The sequence below is a fragment of the Pristiophorus japonicus genome, chromosome 19 (genome assembly GCF_044704955.1).
Source record: "Pristiophorus japonicus isolate sPriJap1 chromosome 19, sPriJap1.hap1, whole genome shotgun sequence".
Lineage (NCBI taxonomy): Eukaryota > Metazoa > Chordata > Chondrichthyes > Pristiophoridae > Pristiophorus > Pristiophorus japonicus.
Genome location: NC_091995.1, coordinates 10,949,575 through 10,958,366, shown reverse-complemented (window position 1 = coordinate 10,958,366; position 8,792 = coordinate 10,949,575).

The window sequence follows — 8,792 nt, the reverse complement described above, 5'->3', positions numbered from 1 at the left end:
ATCTGTGGTGCTGCAGGTTGGCGCTCCTCTCCCCGGCGGTACGTGGAAGTACCGCTGCAAAGAGATCACCAAGGATCCCGCCGACTGGGTTTTCGCCACGGAGGGCCAAATCGCGGTGACAACCCGGTCGCAAAGTCAGCGAAAATCCAGGCCATAGAATACAAAAGTGTCGAAGTTATGGTTCGGCCCCAACTAGAGTACTGTGCCCAATTCTCAGCACCGCACTTTAAAAAAAAAGACTTACGTTTTATATAGCGCCTTTCACGACTACCCGGACGTCTCAAAACGCTTTACAGTAAATGAAGGTCTTTTGGAGCGTAGTCACTGTTGTAATGTGGGAAACGCAGCAGCCAATTTGCACACAGCAAGCTCCCACAAACACTAATGTGATAATGACCAGATAATCTGTTTTTTTGTTATGTTGATTGAGGGATTAAATATTGGCCCAGGGTACCGGGGATAACTCCCCCGCTCTTCTTCGAAACAGTGCCTTGAGATCTTTTACATCCAGCTGAGCGAGCAGACGGGGCCTCGGTTTAACGTCTCATCCGAAAGACGGCACCTCCGACAGTGCAGCGCTCCCTCAGCACTGCACTGGGAGAGTCAGACTAGATTTCTGTGCTCATGTCCCTGGGGTGGGACTTGAACCCACAACCTTCTGACTCAGAGGCGAGTGTATTACCTGTAAGACTACAGCGATTCATTTTTCTGCTAATAACTGCTTGCAAACTGCTCTTGACCATTTTTAATGACCCAAAGTACTGTGCGAAGTTAAAAGCCTTTCCTTGTGTTTAACATCTCGCAGGCAGTATGAGATGGCCTACGAACTGTGAAGAAAGCTGCAGCTATGGCAGTAAAGAAACGATAAGGTACATTCATGGGGAAGGATTCGTTTCAGAATATTCCTTTCTTTTGCACTTCCAGAAAAACGGCATACAATAGCGGTAACACGGGAGGTAGAAAACTGCGGCTGTCAAGAGAACTGGCAACCTGGTTAGTTGCCAAGAGAATCAAGGGGTTAAGTTTTACAATCGCTGACCACGGTCTGGTGTGAGTGTCTTTGTTTTCCATTAATCATTTGGGGGATCGGCAATTTTAACCCTTATAAGGGACTTAACGGTTGGTGTGAGCTAATAATTAAGAAATTATTGTGTATTTGATGCCATCGTAAATTGCTTGTATATCCTTTGATTATTTTAAGTAACGATAACCCCTGGATAAGGGTGAGAGAAAGAAATGTCTTGTGCCTGCATTGTTTTGTCTCACATGGTCTCACTCTGAAAGTGTAGAGTCAAGTCGTGAATAAGTCGTGACTGTATCGTGAAAGGAACAAGACAAAATTTTAGAAGGAAACAAACCTGTTCTTATAAAAGATAAGTCTTACATTCCCTCTGAGTCACAGCTGACACTTTAGGAATGATTCCAGGAATGAGGACCTTCAGTTACGTGGATAGACTGGATAAGCTGGGTTCGTTCTCCTTGGGGCGGAGAAGGTTGAGAGGAGATTTGATCGAGGCGTTCAAAATCATGAGGGGTCTGGACAGAGTAGATGGAGAGAAACTATTCCCATTGGCGGAGGGGTCGAGAACCAGAGGACACAGATTTAAGGTGATTGGCAAAAGAACCAAAGGCGACAGAAGAAAAAACGTTTTTACTCTGGGATCTGGACTGCACTGCCCGAAAGAGTGGTGGAAGCAGATTCAATCTTATCTTTCAATAGGGAGTTGGATAAATATCCAAAGGAAAAATTTTTGCAGGGCTACAGGGAAAGGACGGGGGAGTGGGGCTAGCTGAGAGTTGGCACGGGGTTGAGGAGCTGAATGGTCTTCTTCGCTCCTGTAACCATTCTATGATTCTGTGATTCTATGAAGGGGTGGATAAGAGAACTAGCTTCAAGTACGATTAAATGGCACGGGAGCCTGCCCCTTTTATGCTAATAAGCCGTGGCGCCCTAACGTAGTGGTGAGGCCCCTGGCTCATAGTCCAGCGGCCTGGACTAAGAATCCAGAGAACAGGGGTCCAACTCACCACCAGGGGCAGTGTGGAGCATCCGGAGATCAAAAAGCTGGTATCAGTCGAGAAGGCGGCCAGGAAGCTGGCAAATTTGCCGTTGCAAAATCCCAACTGGTTCACTCATGTGCTCATTGTAAGCAAAGCTGCCGTCCTTACCCGGACTGGGCCTGTTACCCCACAACCAGCCCCACAACCCCAAACTTGGCTGGCACTTAACTGTCCTGTGAAGTGGCCCAGCGAGCCACTCGGTTGTACTGGAGGCGACGAGGGGGAGGCAAGGCAAGGCAGTACATGGCCAGCGACGCGCACGTGGGCAGAATGGATGTTGTACAATTTGGTGGGAGTGTAATCGAGCTCCCGCTAGTGGACTACGGCTCCACCTAGTGCACTGCTGATGTACTGCAACTACTGATGTAAACACAACAGAAGGGTCACGTGGCAAGGTCACATGATGACTGGTTTCTCATAGAATCATGGAATCGCAGAAGATTACAGCACGGAAGGAGGCCATTTCAGCCCATCGTGTCCGTGCCGACCAGCAAGAGGCTACCCAGTCTAACCCCACTTTCCAGCTCTAGGTCCATAACCCTGCAGGTTACGACACTTCGGGTCCACACCCAAGTACTTTTTAAATGTGGTGAGAGTTTCTGCCTCTACCACCCTTTCAGGCAGTGAGTTCCACACCCCAACAATCCTTTGCATGAAGAAATTTCCCCTCAAATCCCCTCTAAACCTTCGAGCTATTATTTGAGATTCATGACCTCTGGTTGTTGACCCCTCTGCTAAGGGAAATAGGCCCTTCCGATCCACTCTATCTAGGCCCCTCATAGTTTTATACACCTCAATGAGGTCTCCCCTGGAGGTTTCTGGTTAAGAGCCATCCTGTTGTGTTAGTGATGTCATAAGAACATAGCACATGGACTAAGATCGGACACCAGGCTCGATGGAGCTGAGCAGCGACATCGTGGAGAGACAGGGTGCTGAGAAACGATGTGCTGAAACAGGGGAAATATCCCTGTGACAGGCACAGTCCCACAGGGGAAGCCCAGTCTGGGCAGACAGAGGGGAACAGTTGCCCCAGCGCACTTGCCTGTGAGAGCATGTCCTGATACACAACCAAAGTGTCTTCCCTTTTAAATGTACGCAGCCTCCCACACAGTTCCATCTGACTTTTACAGACAAGGGTTCGGAGTTTTCTGGTGAATTTTTCTGATGATCATTGTGAGTTGAAGGTAAAAGGAACGGTTGTCTGCATTGGGCAGCAGCAGGAACTCTCCGTTCCAGGATATAACTGAGTGCTACAGTGTAAAGCCCCTAGCAAAAGTCCGGGCTACCTCCGTCAGTACCTCCAGCTAATACTGCTCTACTAGCTCTCATCCCCTCCATTGTGCAGCCTCTCTGACTGACAGGGACAGTTTTACTGCGAATTAGGATTAGAAACATAGAAACATAGAAAATAGATGCAGGAGCAGGCCATTTGGCCCTTCGAGCCTGCACCACCATTCAATAAGATCATGGCTGATCATGCAACCTCAGTACCCCTTTCCTGCCTTCCCTCCTTACCCCTCGATCCCCTTAGCTGTAAGGGCCACATCTAACTCCCTTTTGAATATATCTAACGAACTGGCCTCAACAACTTTCTGTGGTAGAGAATTCCATAGGTTCACAATTCTCTGGGTGAAAAAGTTTCTCCCTATCTCGGTCCTAAATGGCTTACCCCTTATCCGTAGACTGTGACCCCTGGTTCTGGACTTCCCCAACATCGGGAACATTCTTCCTGCATCTAACCTGTCCAATCCCGTCAGAATTTTATATGTTTCTATGGGATCCCCTCTCATTCTTCTAAATTCCAGTGAATATAAGCCTAGTCGATCCTGCCATCCCGGGAATCAGTCTGGTGAACCTTTGCTGCACTGCCTCAATAGCAAGAATGTCCTTCCTCAGATTAGGAGACCAAAACTGTACACAATATTCAAGGTGTGGTCTCACCAAGGCCCTGTACAATTGCAGCAAGACCTCCCTGCTCCTATACTCAAATCCTCTCGCTATGAAGGCCAACATGCCATTTGCTTTCTTAACTGCCTGCTGTACCTGTATGCCGACTTTCAATGATTGATGTACCATGACACCTAGGTCTTGTTGCACCTCCCCTTTTACTAATCTGTCACCATTCAGATAATAATCTGTCTTCCTGTTTTTGCCACCATTTATCCACATTATACTGCATCTGCCATGCATTTGCCCACTCACCTAACCTGTCCAAATCACCCTGCAGCCTCTTAGCATCCTCCTCACAGCTCACACCACCACCCAGCTTAGTGTCATCTGCAAACTTGGAGATATTACATTCAATTCCTTTGTCTAAATCATTAATATATATTGTAAATAGCTGGTGTCCCAGCACTGAACCTTGTGGTGCCCCACTAGTCACTGCCTGCCATTCTGAAAAGGACTCGTTTATTCCCACTCTTTGCTTCCTGTCTGCCAACCAGTTCTCTATCCACGTCAATACATTACCGCCAATCCCATGTGCCTTAAGTTTGCACACTAATCTTTTGTGTGGGACCTTGTCAAAAGTCTTTTGAAAGTCCAAATACATCATATCCACTGGTTCTCCCTTATCCACTCTACTAGTTACATCCTCAAATAATTCCAGAAGATTTGTCAAGCATGATTTCCCTTTCATAAATCCATGCTGACTTGGACCGATCCTGTCACTGCTTTCCAAATGCGCTATTAATAATAATAAACTTTAATAACTGATTCCAGCATTTTCCCCACTACTGATGTCAGGCTAACCGGCCTATAATTCCCTGTTTTCTCTCTCCCTCCTTTTTTTTAAAAATGGGGTTACATTAGCTACCCTCCAATCCATAGGAACTGATCCAGAGTCCATGGAATGTTGGAAAATGAACACCAATGCATCCACTATTTCTAGGGCCACTTCCTTAAGTACTCTGGGATGCAGACTATCGGACCCTAGGGATATATCGGCCTTCAATCCCATCAATTTCCCTAACACCATTTCCTGACTAATACGGATTTCCCTCAGTTCCCTCAATTCCTCCTTCTCGCTAGACCCTCGGTCCCCTAGTATTTTCGGGAGGTTATTTGTGTCTTCCTTAGTGAGGACAGAACCAGTTATTCCGCAGTGGCTGAATTTGACTGAGAGGGTTTTCCATCAACGTCTGTGCATCACTGAGACCTTTCTCCCACATGCGTTTCATCCCATTCCCAGATACCAGCTCCTACATCACTAATACAGCCTATCCCATTCCCAGCTACCAGTTCCTCCATCACCCCCCACACACACTGTCCCACTCCCAGATACCAGCTCCTACATCACTAACACACACTGTCCCACTCCCAGATACCAGCTCCTCCATCACTAACACAGCCTATCCCACACACAGCCTATCCCACTCCCAAATACCAGCTCCTCCCTCACCCCCCACACACACTGTCCCATTCCCAGATACCAGCTCCTCCATCACTAACACAGCCTATCCCACTCCCAGATATCAGCTCCTCCATCACACACACACAGCCCAGTCTGTATTCTCCAAGGCAAGGGTGTGAAGTTACAAAAATGACATTGACAGAACTAAGCCAGGGAGAGTGAATTTTTGCTGAATTAACATCAGTACAGATACAGTCAGTGACTCTGGGAGCTGTGTGAGGATGAATACTAAGCCTGAGTATGACGTGGATCTGGATTCTCTCTCTCTGACTGCCCCTTCTTTGGGGAGATGGAAGTTTACCAAGCTGGGTAGATTTTCCTGGCCCTCTGTTTAGGTGTATCGCGTTCCCTCCTCCCGCCTGATTTTCCTGTGTGCGCTGCACCCTGGTCATCCATTGGCCCAGGCACCAGAAGAGGAAAATCTTCTACTTTGTCTCAGTACCAAACCGGGAGTGCGTCGAAATGCCAGATCTTACCCAGAGAGTGCTGAGAAGGTGGACCTCTACCATAGGGAGTGGTTGTGACGAATAGCATGGATGCATTTAAGGGGAAGCTGGATAAACACACCAAGGAGAAAGGAATAACAGGCTATATTGATAGGGTGAGATGAAGTAAGGCGGGATGAGGCTCATGTGGAGCAGAAACACTGACATAGACCTGTTGGGCCAAATGACCTGTCTGTTGCTGTAATTTCTATGTAACCTGTGACTTGCTGATGGCAGTGTGGTCCTCAATGGACCACTTGGCTCATTTTGATCACCCTGGTGAAAATAGAGTGTTGACTCTATCCATCTAGTTCCCCCTGCCTCCTGTTGCCTTGGATGCTTGATATAAGGAGACTGCTCTCACAGAGCTGGAATCCCCGGAGTAAGGAGTGACTAATTCACGGGGCGTATGCCACCAGATCCGACTGAAGGCAGAAAGTACCCAACAGCTCCTCACACAGCTTCTGAATTTCTCCCCTGAGCTCATTGCCCTGTGTGTGTGTGTCAGCGGGGCGGGGGGGGGGTGGGCGGGGGAAGTAAAAGCCTGAGGCCCGTTTAGGCCGAGGATCCGATCGGAGTAAGAATAGTGGCAGCCGTGGCTGAGGGGTTTGCCCTCTTGCCTCTGAGTCAGGAGGGTGGTGATTGACTGCAAGATAACAGCTCCTTAGTCACTGGCTCCAGACCCCAGATCAACCAATAAGGTTGGGGAGTTAGGATGGTAGTCGTGCCTTTGTTACACTCTTGGCTTCAGTGTGGTCAGCAGCTCACATGTCCCTTGCAAACCCGAGTTCACTCACTTTGCCCCAATATCTGCATGGACAAATATTCCAATGGCCTGTCCTTCTTGATACAATGGGGCCTAAATTCAGCCTCCCAATAAGGCCTGGTTACCGCCGGAAATTGGCGGCCACGCGGAGGTGGTCGAAATGGTCGCCGAATTTTTGTCGAATGGTCGCCGCTCGCGAAATTCTCCTTTGTGGTTTTTCCCGGCGGTCCCCACATCTGCCCCACTGCCGCCGAACCCTCCTGAGTGCGTCATCAAAGCGCGCACCTCTGACCTCCTGCCCCGCAAGCAAAATTCACCTCACGAAATCTGGAGGCCGTCACGCGGTGTCCCCGACACGCTGTGTGTGTAAAATGGCGGTGCGGCCGCCATTAAAGGGGAGGGCGCAACGCCACGGCCGGCATCTTATTTCTTGGGGGTCGGGCCGACTGCCATGTCGGGCCGACAATTTTCCCCCAGAGGGGTTTGGCCGGGTCGCCAACAGGCAATCTGGCACCCCCTCTCCGGCCTGCCGAAACCCTCCCTGGTGGCCCAGCGGAACCTAAACCTAAAGAATCGTAGAGCTCGCAGTGGCACCTCCCCTTTAATGAAGGGGAGAGACGGTAGTGACTCACCAGCATGATGATGTCATCAGCACTAAGCTGATGACTGACAGCGCCGGACACTCTGTCCCGCCCCCATTAGGACCCATTTCCGCCCCGCTCGGAAAAAAAGAAGACAAAGAGCTGAATTTTGCACAAGAGGCCACCGCATCCACGGCGGCGGTGAAAACGGGAGGTGCCACCCGTTTCCGGCGGGGGTGAATGTCGACCCCAAGCTCTTGATTTCATAGGAACAGGAGGAGGCCATTCAGCCCCCCCCGAGCCTGTTGCGCCATTCAATGCGATCATGGTTAATCTGTATCTTAACTCCATCTACCCACCTTGGCTCCGTGGCCCTTGAAATCCTTCCTTTAGAACATAAGAATAAGGGACAGGAGTCGGCCTGACGGCCCTTCAAGCCTACTCCACCATTCAGTGAGATCATTTGACCACAGCTCCACTTTCCCGCCCTATCTTCATATGCCTTGATTCCCTCGATTCCACCCGGAACCTAAAATAAACCTATCAATCTCAGTTTTGAAATTTTCAATTGCCGCCACCCTGGCATCAACATGCTTTTTGGGGTGGGGTGAGTTCCCAGGTTTCCGCTACTCTTTGTGTGAAGAGGCGCTTCCCGACATCACCCCCCCGAACGGCCAGGCTCCCATTTTAATATTGTGCCCCCATGTCGTAGGACCCTCCCATCAGAGGAAATCGTTCCTCTCTCTTCTCCTGAGGCGGTCCCTCGGATCGGGCATGACTTGCTTCCGCGCCAAAAAGGACGAGTTCAACGAGTTCACAGGTGTTTCAAGGAAGGACCTGGTATTCCCGATCCGGAACTACATCCTGAAGGGTGGAAGATGCCTGTGCCTGAATTTTTCTAACGTGTGTTGGCCGTTGCACACCAGCCACCACACGGGGCTTGACAGAGCTCGGCCTTTATCCAGTGGCAAGGGGTTAACCAGGACGGCTGGAGACCAGCTCTGCTGCACGGGCCTAGTGCGCACACCTATCGCAGTGTGGGCTGGCCCTGGGCCCTCGCCTCTTCTGGGCCCCGATCACGTTGCTGTGCAATCTCTCACCGCTCCTTCGCCCCGACCTCGCCGTTCCTGCTGTACCTGCCCACGCTCCAATCACCGACCTGGGTTATGGTGATGTCCAACCCAGTCGCCCTCTTCACAGCCGTGGCCCTGCTGCACCAGCCCGCGCTGCTCCCTGCAGTGGTACACCACCACGCTGCTCCAGAGGCCCACAGCTCCGCTCCTTTAAAAAAGGAGTTTCTCTCTCCCGACCCCATCAACTCCTTCGCTCATCTTCAACACCTCAGTTACATCACCCCTTAATCTTCGACATTCGAGGGAAAGCAAGCCTTGTCTACGCAACCTGTCCTCATAACTTAACCCTTTTAGCCCCGGTATCACTCTGGTGAATCTGCACTGAAGCCCTTCTCCGAGGGGGGGGAAATGGAG